This window comes from Hevea brasiliensis, chromosome 10 (assembly GCF_030052815.1).
Source record: "Hevea brasiliensis isolate MT/VB/25A 57/8 chromosome 10, ASM3005281v1, whole genome shotgun sequence".
In the NCBI taxonomy this organism is placed as follows: Eukaryota; Viridiplantae; Streptophyta; class Magnoliopsida; order Malpighiales; family Euphorbiaceae; genus Hevea; species Hevea brasiliensis.
In genome coordinates, this window is record NC_079502.1 from 13,379,823 (window position 1) to 13,400,819 (window position 20,997).

Genomic DNA, 20,997 nt, shown 5'->3' on the forward strand with positions numbered 1-20,997 from the left:
GGATGGGAAAAGACTAGTAAGGATTTCACCTGCACTACTTAAGATGGAAGAAACTATGGCCATGCTTGATGAAATATTGAACGCTAAGATGTTTGAGCTAGAAGAGAAAATTGTGGTCAACTTTAGAAAGAGGCCCCGAGGTAGGCCAATTAAGTGGCATTAAAGTTATTGAGGTTTAAATTGTGTCTCACACCTCAAGGAGATTTTTTCAATTCAGCCAACCCTTATCTAATGTTTTGGAGCGTCTCAAAGCTCAAGACCTCCTATAGCTCTTAGCACCCAGACCACTACCCACCTAGCTATGATATCAACCAATACTGCCAGTTCCACCAAACCCATGGTCATGACACCGATTGATGCTTCCAACTTAAGCATGATATCTAAGACCTAATTGATGACGAAAAGATAACCAACCCAAAAAACTAACTAAAGACCCACACTAGCCCTATGCTTAACTAAAATTTCCACCTCTACTAGGTCTCTACATGATCTCCATCACCCTAAATAACCCTGATAGGATTATTGACTTTATCTAACCCATTTGAAAGCCCAATGAACCTATCTAACCCATCCAATAGCCCAATGAACTTCAATCTATAATGGTTATTGACATTTGTGATAATTCTAGCTATGATGAGGGTCCTTTAGATGTCTGGACCAATTCTGATGAGGAGGTAGTTGCATTGCAAGTAGATGGTTTAGCTTCACCAATGTCTGGTTTTGAAGTTACTAGGATTTATGAAAACTTGATGGATCCAAAAGTGGTTACTATGAAGAAAGGGATGAAGTTTTTTCTTAGCATAGGCCTAGGAGAAAGTATAGATGGTCTGGTGACTTTTCTTGAGATGAAGGGGCAGATTATGAGTCATGGTTTGTGCTATGAGCCAACAGAAGAGGAAAAAGAGCCAAAGCCTCCTAAGTTCTCTAAAGAGGGGGTAATTACCTTGACATATGATTAGGGGTCACTGCATGTGAAGGAATTAGAGCAAAAAATCAGCACCATTAATCTAAAGACTGCATGGAAGCCAAGAACCTAAAGTTACACTCCTACGTTTGAGTTTATCTTTTGTAATGCTCACAGTAGTGATATTGATGTTTCCAATTCTAATGTACTTGATAAAGATTTTGAGGCAAAGATCAATAACATGACCAATCCTTTTGCTTACTTGTTTAATGTTTATTCTAATGGGCGAATGCATGGCATTCATAATCATTTAGAATCAGTTTCTATTAATGCATCAAAATCAATCTCTATTAATTTGGGTACACCAAATAATCCTAAAGACATTAAGTTAGCTGAAGATTTAACCCAAGAAGAAAGAGATAAATTTATAGCCTTCTTAACAAAGTACCAAGAAGCATATGCCTCGAGCTTAAAATTAGATGGTCAATTCCCAAGCCAAGCTAGTGTCCCCATAGGAAAAGAATGATTAAAAGTTAACTTAGCTACTTATCCTAATGAGGAGTAAAATTTCATGCTATGAAGGATTAATAATAGCACATGTGGACCTAGAAGGAGAAGGAAAATGATATGAAGACATAAGGAGGTCTCTAGAAGTGAAAGAATACTCACAATAAGCCTACAAAAGAGATAGAGCAACAATTCATAGATTAGCCACTCAACTTACTTTAGCTGGGGGGCAATTCTATAAACTCTTATGTGTGATAAAAAAAATAGGCTGAGCAAATAATAAAAGAAGTACATGCAGGAATGTGTGATCCCCATATGAATGGAAAGGTTCTAGTTGGAAAAAAAATGTTCGAAACATATAAGGATTGGCCTGAAAAACTCCTTTATGTTCTTTAAGGTTATCGTAGTACTACAAGGACATCCACGAGGGCAACCCCATTCTCTTTAGTGTATGGGACTAAAGTAGTGTTATCCATTAAGCAGGAGGTCAAATTCTTAAAAGTGATGCTAGAAGCTAAGATCCTAAAAAATGATTGGGCTTAAAAGATATATAAAAAACTAGCTTTGATTGATGAAAAGAGAATGTGAGTCTTATATCATATGTAGGCTTATCAGAGGAAGATAGTTAAGACCTTTAATAAAAAGGTGAAGCCAAAAAAGATCAAAGAGGGAGACATGATTTTGAAAGAAGCTCGGCCCATCCCTTTTGATTTAAGAGGAAAGTTTAACCCAAGCTAGTATGGTCCATACATAGTCAAAAAGATCTTGCAACAGTAAGAATATCAGACCTGGATGAGAATGAATTTCAAGAACCAGTCAATTTAGACAGGCTCAAATGGTACTTTGCGTGAGATAGGCCCTCTAGGTTGAAAACCTGCAAAAGGCAGTCTAGGCAAAAGTAAGGGTCAAAGGAAAAAAAAAAAAAGAAAAGAAAAAAAATGCTAGACTGAAAACCTGCAAAAGGTGGTCTAGGCAAAATGAGAGATGAGAGAAGATGTGGATGGAAAACCTGAAAAGGCCATTCAGCAGGTTGTAGAGCTTATTTATAACTTTGGAAGGTTGAAAATTTAGCAAAACTAAATGTAACAGGGAGTAATGGTGTACCTGAATAAATAAATAAGTTTTTTTTATTGCATTAACTAGGAATGAGTTTTATTTAATTATGATTGTGAATGTTTGTGTCTTGAGGGATACATCAAAAGATTAAGTAATTGAACTGTATTATTTTGATTTAACCTATTGTCTTATGAGCATGAAAAAATAGGTGCTTGATATGAATTCCTTCGTGATTGTCTAATTTCAAAAAAAAAAAAAAAAAAGAACAAGAAAAAGAAAAAAAAAAGGTAGCTTGCTAGGTGGAAAACCCGAAAGGGCCGCTTAGGCAAAAGTTAGAGCAAGCCCGCTGAGATGAAAATCCAAAAGGACAATTCAGGCAAAAGTTAGGGCACAGAAAATGGAGTTCATGGAAGAGAAATGAGTCAAGGCAAAAACCATGGGGGGAGAGAAGAAAAACAAAAATCAGAGGGAAATTGTATTGTGACCTTAGGGAAGTCTTTTTTGGTGAACAATTCTTCTAAAAAATTTTGAGGTTATAAGAAAGTTTTTGCAAAAAGAGGTCCCCTAGAGGACTAAGTTTTTTTTAGAATCTCTAGTAAAATCAGCATGCCCATGATAGGAAGTAGCATACAGGAAGCATAAAAATCAGAGAGACTTTTGAGACCTAGTCATCCCAATTTTTTCAAATCATGAATTAGATATTTTTTTTGTAAGTCCTTAGACGTTGTTTAGGGCGCACGACATAGTTGTGCAAGGCATAGAAAAACATGCATCAACATGTCACCTGTAGATGTGTAAGGCGTAGAATGACATGCATCGCCATAGTTTCAAGTGTCGAACTACTAGAGGGTCTGATTCTTCCTCAAGATAACGAGGGGGATACATTGGTAGTTTAGGATTATGGTCCTAAATACAAACCCATAACATTTCATGATAGATTTTTTTGGTAAGTCCTTAGACGTTGTTTAGGGCACATGACATAGTTGTGTAAGGCATAGAAGAACATGCATCAACATGTCACCTGTAGGTGTATAAGGCATAGAAGAACATGCATCACAATAGTTTCAAGTGTCGAACTACGAGGGGGTTTAATTCTTCCTCAGGATAACGAGGGGGATACGTAGGTAGTTTAGGATCGTGGTCCTAAATACGAACTCATAACATTTCATGACAGATGTTTTTTAGTAAGTCCTTAGACGTTGTTTAGGGCACATGGCATAGTTGTGTAAGGCATAGAAGAACACGTATCAACATGTCACCTGTAGGTGTGTAACGCGTAGAAGAATATGCATCACCATAGTTTCAAGTGTCGAACTATGAGTGGGTTTGATTCTTCCTCAGAATAGCGAGGGGGATACATAGGTAGTTTAGGACTGCGGTCCTAAATACAAATTCAAAACATTTTAAATCACACAGTTGCCATTGTCATGAGACCGTAGCTAGTCTCATGACACAGAGTGTATCGACAGAGCAAGATGCACTCTGTAACACCCCTATTTGCATAGGCTGGTATATTTCACTATTCCGATGACCAGTATCGGTCTGGATAATTAAGGGGATTAGAACCACAGTTAAGACAACTAGATAAGCCATAGACAAAAATAATAAGTAACTGTCAATTAGTTAAGTATAAATAAGAAAAACAGAACATAAGAAGTTAAATGAGCCGAGAGTCACAGTGATGGGTGACCTTCTCAGGAAGGACTGCGAATTCGATTTAAGCTCAAATTTTGAATCGTAAAATGTGACACCGTGGTCCTTAGGACTATTATGAACACAGTGGAAAGGAGAAAATCACGAAAAAGAATTGTTAAGCTAGTCAAATAATTAGGTTAGGGATCCGGAAGAAATATTGAATTATTTGCAAACCGGGTCGAACCGGCGAGGGGCAATTTGGTCAATTGACCCCGAGAGCTGACTCCTGACCTAACTGTTAAATAAAATCGAAGAAAAGAAAATTTCAGAATCGAGAATTAAATTAAAGAACTAATTAAAAAATAAATAGAAAAAAAAAAGAAAGAAAAAGTGAAAAAGGTGATAACATCATGCATGACCTCATGCATGATGCAATAAATATATAATTAATAAATTTAATTAATTTGATTTTTTGGTCTTCCATAAGACTAAATTCATAAAAGAAAAAAAAAACATAGAAACCCTAATTCCCTCTCCCTCTCCTTACCGTCCTCTCTCTCTCTCTCTCACCCTCTCCCTCACCAAACTCCATTAATGCTCATTTTGAGCTTGAAGAAACTCTAATTCCCACCATAGAAACCCTACTCTTCATCACTAAATCTTGTAGCTAGACCTTGATAAGGAGATTGAGCAAGAAATAAAAAGGAAAGAAAGAAGAAATTGGGTTATTGAACTTCAAAGTTGAGGTAAGCTATTTACTTTGGAATTTTGAGTTTAATACATGTGTTATGATTGAATGAACTTGAAAATATGCTTAAATTAAAAAAAAAATTTTGTTGATGGACCAAAGTTGAATTTCAGCCAGCTAGGGTTTGATAGTGTATACATGTGTTTTAATTGAATTAGTAGAGAAGGTAGCTTGAATGGGTTAAGGAAGCATTTTTATAGGTGTTTAATTAGCTAAATGCAACAAATGGCATGAACTAGGGTTTTGGCATTTACGGTTTTGGAGACAAAAAAGTGAGAATTGGTCAAATGTTGTGTTTGACCTTGTTTGAGATGAAAAATGGTCATTGGTGACCAATTGAGATATGTTGGAAGTGTTAGAAATGAGTTTAAATTCGGACTGAAAATGGCCATGCTGTAGGCAGCAGGACCAAGGTCCCATTGAGAGACCAAAACTAAAAATATACAAGTCCAATTGGTATGAGACCAATTGGGAATGAAAATAGACACAAAATGGAACATTTTTCATTTAGGAATCATGCCCAAAAAGTGACCAAAACCTAGTGAACAAATTGACCAAATCCGGATTTATGCAGTTTGACCTGTATAAAAATGACCAAATGAACAGTATTTGTTCATTTGGCCATAACTTGGGCTAGGTAGGTCTAAATGATCTGAAATTTTACCAATGGACAGCTGAGATATAGACCTAAAACTTTCATGCAGAACACAAACCCAAATTATGCCATTAACCAAGTCATTTGGCCACCCAAATTTGGTGACCTAAAACTGTCAGAACCAGTTTGGTGCCCAGAAATCTGGGTTAAGTCCAATCTAGCAGCCATGATTCAAATGGCTATAACTTGAGCTACAAAACTCCAAATGGAGTGATTCAAAAGGGAGAATAAAGTTAAGACAATAGGGAACATTTTCTATGAAGAAAGTTTTGCCAAATTCTAACAGAAAAATGACTAATGGAATAGTGCAACTTAAGACACCAAAACTGAAAATTTGCAAATTTGCCTAAAAGACTTAGAATTTGAGGAAACAACAAAAACCAACAAATTTAGTAACCAAAATGTGGTATATGGGTGAAGTTGGAATTCCCATACCTATTAAGCCTTAGAAAGTCAACAAATTGACTTGAACAGTATCGTGAATAGTAACCCCGAAACACAAATTTTAAAGAACGTCAAGTTTAGCACATTAGAGCTAGGTAAAAATGAATTTAATTTTATTTTTGGATTTATGCTAAGTTATGGTACTGAAACACTGAGAAACTATGTGTTTCAATGGAAAGGAGCACCGGGAAAGAACCTGAGGAATCGAGTCAAGGGCAAGAGGCGACTCGCTTAAGGTTTGTGCACAATGTAGAATTTCTGTAAATTTTCTTCTGCATATTGTTTTGAATAATTTGAAATATTGAATTGTGACTTTATTGTGACGAAATATATATTATGCTTTTGATTTAAATTATTGAAAATTATTTGTGTATATTTGAGATAGCATAAATGTTTAGTAAATTGTTAAGATAAGTTTTGAAACCACAGTGTCTTGACCATATATTTGAACACCTCACTTGCATGACTAGTGGGGGTAATCAGTTTCAAATTTTGATTCCTTCTCTGGCTGAAGTGTTGAGGTGTGTGCCAGTAGAAGAAGAAATTGAATGGATATCCATATATTTGAGCTAGCTAGCATTGTGATGTGACTTCTCCTTAGCCTCTGGCTATTGAGATTATATTTGTTTTGAATGGCATGATATAACTGTGGGTTTTATGAAATTGGTTTCGACACTTCGAAATGAAATTGTTTGGATTAAAATCTCATAATTCCTGTTTTGTGTTTAATTCTAATGTTCAGTCTAATTTTTGAATAAATATGATTTAAATTCTTCATAAAGATTATTTTAGTATGTTGTGCACCACTGAGTCCTAGTACTCAGCGATGGCTGTTATTGCTATCGTAGATTTAGAGACTAGAGGAGCAGCAGACTGAGCTACTGAGGATTGAGGAGCTACCTGCTTGAAGTTATCGGCTATATTTTATACCCTGATTGTAAAAATTTATTTTGATTTATGTAATGTATATAAATGTATGGACATGTAAAATTGATCTTGAGCAGCTTGTATAAAGTTTGTAATAAATTTTAGTTTGATTTTCTTTTAATGTAAATTTCTGTAATGATGTATATAAATTGTTTTATCTGTAATGAATATGAATGAAAGTATTTTGTTTTAAATTGAATGAAATTGATAAATGGTATTTTGATGATTGTTGAATATTGGAAATTATGGATTTAAATTTTTGGAAATTGATAAACGATGTTGAAATTGATTGGGATGGTTGTGAATTTGAAGAAGTTGTTGAGACAAATTATTGGAAGTGCTTTTTCTCAGGTATTTGAAGAACTGTTTTCTCAAAATATGGATGGCACTCTACCGAAATTTTTATAAAATTTGCGGAAAAATAAAATGGACAAAAAATTTTAACTAGTTTTCAACTTTAATTAAATGTTTTAATACCTATTAGAAAATGCTCACCACTTATAAAAGTAAGAAAATTGTTTTAAAATCCCTTGTAGGGTACTTAATGAGTTATCGGTAGGTGAAGTTCGATAGTTCGTTAGGTATTCTACGAGATCATGTTATGCCTTACAGAGGGGTAAGGTGTGACATGTTTTAGTGGCATCAGAGCAAAATTTTTGAAGTACATTTTAACTTATGAATTTGTGTTTTTCTTTGTTAAGTACAACTGCTCAATGTCCTTATCTGTTACATACAGTGTATTACATCATAAATATGAACTAACGGAGGGAAATCTCCTTATGTTATTTGTTCAGGAGATACCCTAACTTCAGATTGAAATGAAAGAAGGGGATCGCTCAGTCGAACAATCTGTTGAAGCTGAGGCACAAGGGGAAGCCCCAGCTCTACAAAATGTCAGTGGATCAGTAGCACTAACCCCACAAATGCCTCAGTTTCCTGCACAGTTCGTATAGCAGATGGCTGCGATGTTTCAACAAATGGCTGGGGGTATGCCTGCTCAAGCTCCACCCCAAACACCTGTGGTACAACTACTGCCTCCAGCCAGACAGTATGACAAGTTGTTAAAGTATGGGGCTACATAATTTAAGGGTATAGTGGACCCTTTAGAGGTAGAGCAATGGCTTGAAAGGATGGATAGAGTGTTTAAGAAGCTGCACTGCCCAGATGAACTGAAATTTGAATACTCCGTGTGGCTACTGCAAGGGGATGCGTATGATTGGTGGAAGACCATCCCCCACAGCTTGGCTGAACCACCAATACTGACCTGGGATGACTTCATCAGAGAATTCAGACAAAAATACGTCCCACACGCATATGTGGATCAAAAGTTACAAGAATTTCTGAGTCTGAAATAAGGGAACAAATCAGTGGCAGAGTATGAGAGGGAGTTTGTAATAGCTCGGCCAACTAGTGATATTGTCCGCTTTGGGCCGAAGCCCTCACGGTTTTAAAATGCATCACTATGGGTTACGAACCGCTAACTTATAAACCCAGCATCTCTCCCATATTTTATCGATGTGGGATTTGCCTAGGGTGTTACAATCCACCCCCCTTATGGGACTCAGCGTCCTTGCTGAGGTTTACCCCACCATCACTCAAGGTTGCATGCGGAGCGGCTCTGATACCACAAATGTAATGGCCCGGCCGACTAGTGATATTGTCCGCTCTGGGCCGAAGCCCTCACGGTTTTAAAACGTGTCACTAGGGGTTACGAACCGCCAACTTATAAACCTAGCATCTCTCCTGTGTTTTGCCGATGTGGGATTTGCCTTGGGTGTTATAGAGTTCTCCCGCTTAAGTCACTATCTGGGAGTCTCCTTTCTACCAGCAAGGCGAGGTGCAAGAGATTTGAGACGGGTTTGAAGCCCAGTTTGAGGATGCAAGTAGTGGGATTCAGACACAACAATTTTTCAGAACTCATGTCTCAAGCACTTGAGTTGGAGAGGATTGAATCAGAAGCAACCCCTACAAAAGAAAAATTAGAGAAGACTGAGAAAACAAAGAAAGATAAAGGTGAAAAGTCAGTAGAGCAAAGTTCTGGTGGTACCTCTAGAAAGAAGAAGAAATTTAGGGGACCTAGCAGAGGTCGAGGTGGAAGGTTTTTGAAGGGGTAGATTTTCTGGATAGAGACCCCCTAGGTCTGGTCAGCAGTCGAGCAGGGGTTCATATCCTGCTCGCCTCTGTGAGACTTATGACAAGATTCATGGGGGAGAATGCTATTGGGCAACATGAGCCTTTTTAATTGTGGAGGCAAGGGCCATCTTGCTAAAGATTGCACTAGTGCTCCTAGATTCGGTCCAGCTCTTACGACTGCAGAAGGATCTACTCAGAGTCCTGCTCCCAGAGGTTTATAATCAGTTGGCAGAGGAAGAGATAGAGGTAGAGGCCCTGCTATAGGCAGTCAGGGTACTGTTGGTCAGTCAGCACAAGGAAGTGCTTCAGCCAGAGTTTACACGATGAGACAGCGAGAAGAGGCTGATACTTCTGATGTGGTAGCTAGTACATTCTCTATCTCTGAGCAAGATGTATTTGTGTTGTTTGATCCGGGTTCAACCCACTCATATGTTAGTGCTAGCATAGTCAGTTCACTTGCTGTTCCATGTGTCCAAATGGGTTTTGAAGTGCTAGTAACTAGTCCATTAGGACAAGAGGTTCGAGTCAATAAAATCCATAGAGACTGTCCTTTGGTGATCCAAGGACATATTTTTCTATCAGATTTGATTGAAATGCCCTTTAGAGATTATGATATCATCTTGGGTATGGATTGGTTAGCTAGGCATCACGCCATGATTGACTATAGACTGAAGACAGTCACTTTTGGTCTCCCTCTGTACGGTGATGTGGTAATATATGGGGAGAGGCATTTACTGCCATCAAACATCATTTCGGCTGCACTTGCCAGAAGGATGATTAGAAAGGGGTGTGAAGCATACTTGGCACATGTGATAGACACCCAAGTGGGGAGCCCAGCACTGAGGGACATCCCTACAGTATGTGACTTTTCGGATGTGTTTCCTGATGAATTGCCAGGATTACCTCCAGGATGAGAGGTGCAGTTTGATATTGATGTTATGCCATGTGTGGACCCAATCTCTATAACACCATATAAAATGGCACTAGCAAAATTGAAAGAGTTGAAAGTGTAGTTGCAAGAGTTGCTAGATAAGGGCTTTATCTGCCCTAGTGTGTCAACTTGGGGAGTGCCAGTGTTGTTTGTAAAGAAGAAAGATGGCACTCTCCGGTTATGCATTGACTACCGGCAGTTGAATAAGGTGACAATAAAGAATAAATATCAATTACCCCGCATTGTTGACTTATTTGATCAGTTGAGGGGTGCAGTTGTATTCTCCAAAATTGACCTGAGATCAGGTTATTATCAGCTGAAAGTACAAGAGCAGAGTATTCCTAAAACTACCTTCAGAACCCGCTATGGCCATTATGAATTCTTGGTCAGGCCATTCGGGTTAACTAATGTTCTGGCTGCTTTTATGGATATGATGAACACTATCTTCAAACCATACCTCGATTAGTTTGTTGTGGTATTCATTGATGATATATTGGTCTATTCGAGGAGTGCAGAAAAGCATGATAGACATCTGCGCATTGTACTGCAAACTTTGAGGGAGAAATAGCTATATGCTAAATTGTCAAAGTCTGAATTTTGGCTGAAGAAAATGTCCTTTTTGGGGCATGTAGTATCAGTAGAGGGCATCAAGGTAGATTCAAGTAAGATAGAAGCTGTCCTTAATTGGAGGCCACCCAGAAATATCACAGAGATTCACAGTTTTCTGGGTTTAGCTGGATACTACCGCTGTTTTGTGAAAGGATTCTCCATGTTGGCATCTCCATTGACCAAGCTACTTAGGAAAGATGTGAAATTTTAATGGACGGCCAAATGCCAACAGAGTTTTGACGAATTGAAGAGGTGTTTGACTAAGGCTCCAATCCTGACTTTACCTACTCTGGGTAAAGAATATATAGTTTACAGTGATGCTTCTCACAATGGGTTAGGCTGTGTATTGATGCAAGATCAAAATGTCATTGCCTATGCATCACGCCAGCTAAAACCGCATGAGAGGAACTATCCAACACATGACTTGGAGCTTGCAGCTATTGTGTTTGCTCTTAAGATCTGGAGACACTATTTGTATGGGGAAAAGTGTTACATCTACACAGATCATAAGAGTTTGAAGTATTTGGGCACCCAAAAAGAGTTAAATTTAAGACAGAGGAGATGGTTAGAGTTGATAAAAGACTATGATTGTCTGATAGACTATCAGCCAGGGAAAGCTAATGTGGTGGCTGACGCCTTAAGTTGCAAGACTATGGCAAGTCTACGGGTTACTCCTTTGTCTATGATACATGAGTTGAGATCATTACATGCTAGCTTAGAGATTAATGATGAGGGGCAGACAGTAGTTGCATGGCATGTACAGCCAGTGTTGATTGATCAGATCGATCGTAATGGTCGCCGTAATGATGAAAGGTATCAGAAGCTGTTGGAAGAAGTCAGACAGGGCAAGAAACATGAGTTCTCAGTTAGAAATGATGGTCTACTGCTACACCAGGGCAGAATGTGTGTTCCTAATGATGTTGATTTGAGGTAGATCATTTTGAAGGAAGCACATGAGTCTCCTTTTGCCATGCACCTTGGTGGCACAAAAATGTATAGAGGGCTAAAGGAGCATTACTGGTGGATGGGTATGAAAAGAGATGTGGCAGAGTTTGTTTCTAAATGCCTAACTTGTCAGCAAGTGAAGGCAGAGGATCAAGTACCCGCTGGGTTGTTACATCCACTACCAGTACCAAAATGGAAATGGAGAGAATAACTATGGATTTTGTGATGGGACTTCCGAGGACACAGAAGAGTCATGATGCAGTTTGGGTCATTGTTGACAGATTGACCAAGTCTGCTCATTTTCTGCCAGTTCGAATGGACTACAGTTTAGAAAGATTGGCCAAGTTGTACATTGATGAGATAGTAAGACTGCATGGAGTGCCAGTATCCATTGTGTCAGACAGAGATCCTAGGTTCACTTCTAGATTCTGGGGTAGTCTTCAGAGAGCCCTAGGAACTAGATTGAACTTTAGTACGACATTCCACCCATAGACAGATGGCCAGTCTGAGAGGGTAATTCAGATCTTGGAGGACATGCTACGGGCTTGTGTGATTGAATTTGAGGGTAGTTGGGACACACACTTACCTTTGATTGAGTTTACTTACAACAACAGCTACCAATCAAGCATTGGGATACCTCCATATGAAGCTTTGTACGGCAGAAAATGTAGAACTCTGCTGTGTTGGGATGAGGCAGGTGAAAGGAAGATGATTGGGCCTGAAATTGTTCAGCAAACTAAAGAGAAGATCAGGTTGATCAGAGATCGACTTAAGACTGCATCAGACCGTCAGAAGTCCTATATTGATTTAAAGAGAAGGGATATTGAATATGCAGTGGGTGACAAAGTATTCCTCAAAGTTTCACCCTGGAAGAGGATTATGAGATTCGGCAGAAAGGGGAAACTGAGTCCTCGCTTCATTGGGCCATATGAGGTTCTGGAAAGAGTAAGTCCTTTGGCATATCATTTGGCACTACCTCCAGAGTTGGAGAAAATACATAATGTCTTCCATGTGTCTATGTTGAGGAGGTATCGATCAAACCCATCTCATGTACTACCAATAGAAGAAATTGAAGTAAATCCAGACCTCACATATGAGGAAGAACCCATAGAGATTCTAGCTTATGAGGTGAAGCAGCTATGGAATAAACAAATACCGTTAGTGAAAGTGCTGTGGAACCATCATTCGGGCCAAGAAGCTACTTGGGAACAAGAGGAGGACATGAGGAGACAGCACCCACAGCTGTTCAGAGATTGATACCAGGTAAAATTTCGAGACAAAATTTAATTTAAGGGGGGGGGAGAATTGTAACACCCCTATTTGCATAGCCTGGTATATTTCACTATTCCGGTGATCGGTGACGATCCGAACAATTAAGGGGATTAGAACCACACTTAAGACAACTTGATAAGTCATAAACACAAATAATAAGTAATTGTCAATTAGTTAAGTATAAATAAGAAAAACATAACATAAGAAGTTAAACGAGCCGAGAGTCACAGCGATGGGTGACCTTCTCGGGAAGGATTGCGAAGTTGATTTAAGCTTAAATTTCAAACCGTAAAATGTGACGCCGCGGTCCTTATGACTATTACGAACACAGTGGAAAGGAGAAAATCACGAAAAAAAAAATTGTTAAGCCAGTCAAATAATTAGGTCAGGGACTCGGAAGAAATATTGAATTATTTGCAAACCGGGTCAAACCAGCGTAGGGCAATTTAGTCAATTGACCCTGAGAGCTGACTCCTAATCTAACTGTCAAATAAAATCGAAGAAAAGAAAATTTCAGAATTGGGAATTAAATTAAAGAACTAATTGAAAAATAAATAGAAAAAAAAAAAGAAAAAGTGAAAAAGATGATGACATCATGCATGACCTCATGCATGATGCAATAAATATATAATTAATAAATTTAATTAATTTGATTTTTTTGTCTTCCATAAGACTAAATTCATAAAATAAAAAATAAAAAAAAAAACAAAAGCCATCTTCTTCCTTGCCATCCTCTCTCTCTCTCACCCTCTCCCTCCCCAAACTCCATTAAAGCTCATTTTGAGCTTGAAGAAACCCTAATTCCCACTATAGAAACCCTACTCTCCATCACTAAATCTTGTAGCTAGAGCTTGATAAGGAGATTGAGCAAGAAAGAAAAAGAAAAGAAAGAAGAAATTGGGTTATTGAACTTCAAAGTTGAGGTAAGCTATTTACTTTGGAATTTTGAGTTTAATACATGTGTTATGATTGAATGAACTTGGAAATATGCTTAAATGAAAAGAAAATTTTTATTGAGGGACCAAAGTTGAATTTCAGCCAGCTAGGGTTTGATAGTGTATACATGTGTTTTGATTGAATTAGTAGAGTAGGTAAGCTTGAATGGGTTAAGGAAGCATGTTTATAGGTGTTTAATTAGCTAAATGCAACAAATGGCATCAACTAGGGTTTTGGCATTTAGGGTTTTGGAGACAAAAAAGTGAGAATTGGTCAAATGTTGTGTTCGACCTTGTTTGAGATGAAAAATGGTCATTTTTGACCAATTGAGATGTGTTGAAAGTGTTAGAAGTGAGTTTAAATTCGGACTAAAAATAGCCATGCTGCAGGCAGCAGGAGCAAGGTCCCTTTAAGGGACCAAAACTAAAATTTTACAAGTCCAATTGGTATGAGACCAATTGGGAATAAAAATAGACACAAAATGAAACATTTTTCATTTAGGAATCATGCCCCAAAAGTGACCAAACCGTAGTGAACAAATTGACCAAATCCGGATTTATGCAGTCAGACCTGTACAAAAATGACCAAATGAATAGTATTTGTTCATTTGGCCATAACTTGGGCTAGGCAGGTCTAAATGATCTGAAATTTTACCAGTGGATAGCTGAGATATAGATCTAAAACTTTCATGAAGAACACAAACCCAAATTATGCCATTAACCAAGTCATTTTGCCACCCAAAGTTGGTGACCTAAAATTACCAGAACCAGTTTGGTGCCCAGAAATCTGGGTTAAGTCCAATCCGGCAGCCATGATTCAAATGGCTATAACCTGAGCTACAAAACTCCAAATGGAGTGATTCAAAAAGGAGAATAAAGTTACGACAATAGGGAACATTTTCTATGAAGAAAGTTTTGCCAAATTCTAACAGAAAAATGACCAGTGGAATAGTGTAACTTAAGATACCAAAACTGAAAATTTGCAAATTTGCCTAAAAGACTTAGAATTTGAGTAAACAACCAAAACCAACGAATTTAGTAACCAAAATGTGGTATGTGGGTGAAGTTGGAATTCCCATACCTATTAAGCCTTAGAAAGTCAACAAATTGACTTGAATAGTATCGTGAATAGTAACCCCAAAACACAAATTTTAAAGAACGTCAAGTTTAGTACATTAGAGTTAGGTAAAAGTGAATTTAAATTTATTTTTGGATTTATGCTAAGTTATGGTACTGAAACACTTTGAAACTGTGTGTTTCAGTGGAAAGGAACACCGGGAAAGAACCCGAGGAATCGAGTCAAGGGCAAGAGGCGACTCGCTTAAGGTTTGAGCACAACGTAGAATTTCTGTAAATTTTCTTTTGCATATTATTTTGAATAATTTAAAGTATTGAATTGTGACATTATTGTGACCAAATATTTATTATGCTTTTGATTTAAATTGTTGAAAGTTATTTGTGTATATTTGAGATAGCATAAATGTTTAGTAAATTGTTAAGATAAGTTTTGAAACCACAGTGTCATAACCATATATTTGAACACCTCACTAGCATGACTAGTGGGGATAATCAGTTTCGAATTTTGATTCCTTCTCTGGCTGAAGTGTTGAGGTGTGTGCCAGTAGAAGAAGAAATTAAATGGATATCCATATATTTGAGCTAGCTAGCCTTGTGATGTGACTTCTCCTTAGCCTCTGGCTATTGAGATTATATTTGTTTCGAATGGCATGATATAACTGTGGGTTTTATGAAATTGGTTTTGACACTTCGAGATGAAATTATTTGGATTAAAATCTCATAATTTATGTTTTGTGTTTAATTCTCATGTTCAGTCCAATTTTTGAATAATTATGATTTAAATTCTGCATAAATATTATTTTAGTATGTTGTGCACCACTGAGTCCTAGTACTCAGCGATGGCTGTTATTGCTGTCGCAGATTTAAAGACTGGAGGAGCAGCAGACTAAGCTGCTGAGGATTGAGGAGCTACCTGCTTGAAGTTATCGGGTATATTTTATACCCTGACTGTAAAAATTTATTTTGATGTATGTAATGTATGTAAAGGTATGGACATGTAAAATTGGTCTTGAGCAGCTTGTATAAAGTTTGTAATAAAATTTAGTTTGAATTTTTTTTAATATAAATTTCTGTAATGATGTATATAAATTGTTTTATCTATAATGAAATATGAATGAAAGTATTTTGTTTTAAATTGAATGAAATTGATAAATGGTATTTTGATGATTGTTGAATATTGGAAATTGTGGATTTGAATTTTTGGAAATTGATAAACGATGTTGAAATTGATTGAGATGGTTGTGAATTTGAAGAAGTTGTTGAGACAAATTATTGGAAGTGCTTTTTTTCAGGTATTTGAAGAACTGTTTTCTCAAAATATAGACGGCACTCTGCCGAAATTTTCATAAAATTTGTGGAAAAATAAAATAGACCAAAAATTTTAACTAGTTTTCAACTTTAATTAAATGTTTTAATACCTATTAGAAAATGCTCACCACTTATAAAAGTAAGAAAATTGTTTTAAAATCCCTTGTAGGGTACTTAATGAGTTATCGGTAGGTGAAGTTCGATAGTTCATTAGGTATTCTACGGGATTCATGTTATGCCTTACAGAGGGGTAAGGTATGACACACTCAATTTTCACATGACACAGTTATCACTGTTATGAGACCGTAGCTAGTCTCATGACGCAGAGTGTATCGACAGAGCAAGATATACTCATTTTTCACATGACATAGTTATTACTGTTATGAGACCATAGCTAGTCTCATAACATAGAGTATGTCGACTGAGCAAGATATACTTGATCCTCATAGCCAATGTTTCATAGTTATTGGAAATTTGAGTTTCACTTTGATGAAACTTGAGCAATGCTTTCGCATTGATTTCAACTTTCACCAAAGTGGAGGGTAAACTGTAGACCCTTATTTTGTGATGAGTATGTGTATTGAGGCTGTGTGAAACCCAATGATGAAAAATTATATGACTGTAAGATGTAATTAGAGGCATGGAGCTGAATTATTAATTCCGTGGCATGATCTTAAAAATAATAATAATAATAATAATAATAATAATAATAATAATAATAATAATAATATGTTTTTTGGGAAATTAATTTAATTTAAATAAAATCTTGTTTTATTTAAATTTAATATGGGTAGTTCTTAAATAGACCTAATTAAGTTTAATTGGGCCCCATGGGCCTAAGAAAGCCCAGGTAGGAATTTTAAATATGACCAATTTAATTTATTTTTTAAAAAATTAAAATAAAAAAATATCTTGTTCTCTATCCCTCTCCCATACAAACTCTCTCTCCCCCTTTGACCCCACTCTTTTCCTCACTCTCTATTGGTGCTACCCCCTTTTCCTCTCTTCCTATTGGTTGGAATACCTCACCCATATTTCCAATCTCACCCAAATTCCTTAATCCTAGTTGTTTAAGCTATCTGAACCTTATCACACTAGGACTTCAAATCCTACCACACCTCTCCCTCACTCCCTATTGGTGCCTTCCCCTTCCCCTCTCTTCCCATTGGTTGAAACACCTCATCCATATCTCAATCTCACTCAAATTCTGCAATCCTAGTTGTTTAAGTAATCTGAACTTTATCACCCTAGGACTCCAAACCCTATTACACATCTCTCCCAAAACCCTATAAATACCCCACTGATAAAAAATAAAAAAAAAGGAAAATGACAAAAAAAAGGTGGAGAAGAAGACAAAAAAAGAAAAACAAATTAAAGAGAGAAATAGCCAAAATTCTTTTAGTTCTTTTTTTTTCTAGCGATTTTTCTTAAAGGTTAGTTCTTTTATTTTCTTTTCAAGATCTATGCCATGTAATGTTTAATTCTATGTTCCTTATTTTTAATTTATTTTATATGTTCATATAGATCATGTAATCGTGTTTAATTTGAGGGGATATACAACTCTGCATAAGTTCAGTTTTCTGTCTATCATATTTTTATTATTTTTTGTTATTTTATGAACCTGTAAAAAATTTTTAAAAATTATATTCATATTCTACACGAAATTCTATTAATTTTAGGCTTAAGAACCACTAAAAAAGCTTTAATATTTTATAAGTTATAACTGTTTGAAGTTATGGTTTTTGTAAAATCTGATTTGCAAGATACCCGACTTGTGGAGCTCATGTCTCCCTTGTTTCTTAATATTTTTGTATAAATCTAGTGTCTAAAATTACTTTTAGAATCTTATGAATCTTTTTCAATTGGTTTTGCATTCATATCTGTTGTGGTTAATGAGTTAAGAACTTTACAAAAAAGTATCATGATTCTGTCACTTATAAAAGTTACGATTTATGTAGACTATTTGGCTAGGGTTTTGTTTGATTTATAAATTTTATGATCTTGTATGATATGTAGGCTGTCTTTTGTAATTCTTTTATGACTTTTAGGCATGTCTAACTATTTGTAAAAAATCGGATTTCTTACTGCCATTAATTTGCCAGAATTTGGAAATTGTATATTTGTGCATATTCTTGTATTTTCTTGGGTTTTAATTGATATTTGATCTATTTTTTTGGTGTTCTTTTAATTCAACAAGTGTTATGAAGTGTTTAGATCATGTTAGAAGACTTAGACCATTAGGTAGTTGTAACTAATTAGGAATCTTAACCCTTTAAGAGACTAGAGTTAGAATCCAATGTAAATTATTATTAATATTTTCTTTATTTCTTTTATTTTCTTTAGTTTCATTATTTTTTATTACAAACAAAATTGGTAAGTAGCCCTAAGGTAAGTACCAAAGAGGGCATTTACGTGGAGCTTATGTGGAGCTAAATGAGAGTAAGCTAGGGATATCATTGCCATACTAGAAGAGAAGACCCTTTTTTAAGGGTAGCTTGCCCCAGTGGCAACTGCATTTACAAATAGGTAAGTAACCCTAAACTCCTCGAATAACTATTGGCATAAAATTATAGTAATAATAGAATTTTTATTTGGTAAATTAAAATTAACTTTGTTTTTAATTTAAGTGACTTTTGCAAGCAATTAATTTAAATAAATACATTATAAATTAAAATTAATCTTGTTTGCAAATTAAACTAACATTGGCATGTAAAATAAATTTAATTTAACACTTGGTAATTGTAAAATAAATTTGCATGATAGAAATCTTTATTAGGTTGTGATTGGTTGGGCTTTATGTGATATTAGAATAAATTACACATGTACATAATTAACTTAGTTCAATTATCTTTAGGGTAACTTGGTGAAAATTAATTAATTAGGTTAAATAGAAACATAGGGTTATTTAAAATTGAATTTGTTTGTAAATTAAATTCTCAATAATAAATTAATTTTATTCATCTGGTAAATATCATTTAAATAATTAGCAACCCCATAGATAAGAATTACTTATTCATGAAAATTATGTGTAAACAATAACCCTTTTGTGAATTACTTACGTGTGTAGGATTAGAATTGCATTTTTTAGGATAAAGTTTAATAAAGGAATAATAAATAAGACTTCTAGAAACATTAGTAGAGGACTAGTACTCGAATCAATGAGGTTAGACAAGGCGTAAGGGGTGCTTAACACCTTCCCCTTATGTACCCACTATCCCGAACCTAGACATTAGGCTATGGTAATGACGGTTGTGGAAACCCTGCAAGGAGTAAGTTGCCATCCATGACCCTCAGAAGAAACACTGAATATGTCCCGGTTATTACCCGGGTGGTGACACTTGTCTATCTATGTCTTCGTGACATAAATCCTTAGTACCGTGGTAGTGTTATGGGAAGACGGTACTTACTAATGGTTTGATTCCATTAGGATTGTATGAAGTGCATGTCTAGGAAATGTTGTCTAAGGAGGTGGTACTTAAGTGAGACCATTGTGACTCCACCATCTTTCCTGAACATTACCTGGTGCATTTTGTATAATTCTAATGGATGATATTTTGCCTCATGCCCCCCTCCCACACATGCCATAGGGGATTATTTGAGCAGTATTGCATAAAGCTTTATGCCCGCATTTATGTCTTGTATGCTCGACTATTTGTTATCATGGCTTCTTAGCCATATTGATTACATACGTGGTTGACGTTTTGTGTATTCACGTCCCATGGTATGACGGCCTGAGGCACTATGGTGCCCTGTGTCAGCTATATTGATTGCATACGTGGTAGACATTTTGCATCTCATGGTATGATGACCCGAGATAGCACGGTGTCCTGTGCCAAGGATCCGCTTATCCAGTTTAGTAAGCTTGTCATAGGTTACTTGAGCAGTGAAATTTGTTAAGAATAATGGGAATTAAATAAATAAATAAGAAAGGAACTATATTAGCTTTAAAGAAATTTTAATTATTATAAAATGAACCAAAACACCTAGAAAGTATTGACTGAAGTGATAAAAAGAATTAGTAAAATAAATATAACTTAAATAAATAGTACAAATGCATCTTCCATAATAATATAAACATAAATTTAATATTTTTAGTAATTTTGTATATTATATATTATTATTATAAATTTATGAACTAAACACTTTCAAAGAATAACAAATTAGGATAAAAGATAGTTAATATTAGAAATTTCATACGAAATTAAATCAATTCTTGATTATCCAAATTATGCTTCATTTTATCTTTATTTGTATAGTATTTTCTTGTTATATTATTGCACCACTAAGCAAAGAATATCAGAACACCCTCAGCAATTCCATACATTTTAGATAGCTAGAACGTCTGGAAAACTAGAGTGAGGAACCATAAATAACTCAAATATTAATAAGAAAAATTTAGAAAAAATTTTAGAAATAAATACAACCAAGTTAAATGGGCCGGTGCCCTAGCGATGGGTAACCAGAGGGAAGTTGCGGTTCTCGTAATGAGGAGCCCTAGACCCGGGGAAAAATTCATAAAATAATTTTTGGAACTCCAGAGAAGGGTCATTGAGGTTCTTATGGCATTAGAATGCCAAGAAAATACATAGAAAAATTTTTCAATCGGTACAGACAATTTTAACCCGTTAAGCCAAACGGAGGGCATTTTGGTCATTTCGCCTTCAGAGACGATTTTTGGCCGACTTGTCCAGTTAAGTAAATAATTATTATGATCTAAAATATGAATAAATATTGCTAAAAATTAAATTAAAAATGAATAGAAAAGAAAGAAAAAGAAAATGACTTAAATGCTTAATTATGACATCACCATGATGTCATTTAAATGCCCTCCACTAATCACCATTCAACAACACAACAAAGACTCTTTAAAAAGAGAAAAATGGCAAATTAAGAAACCAATTTTCTGGTTCT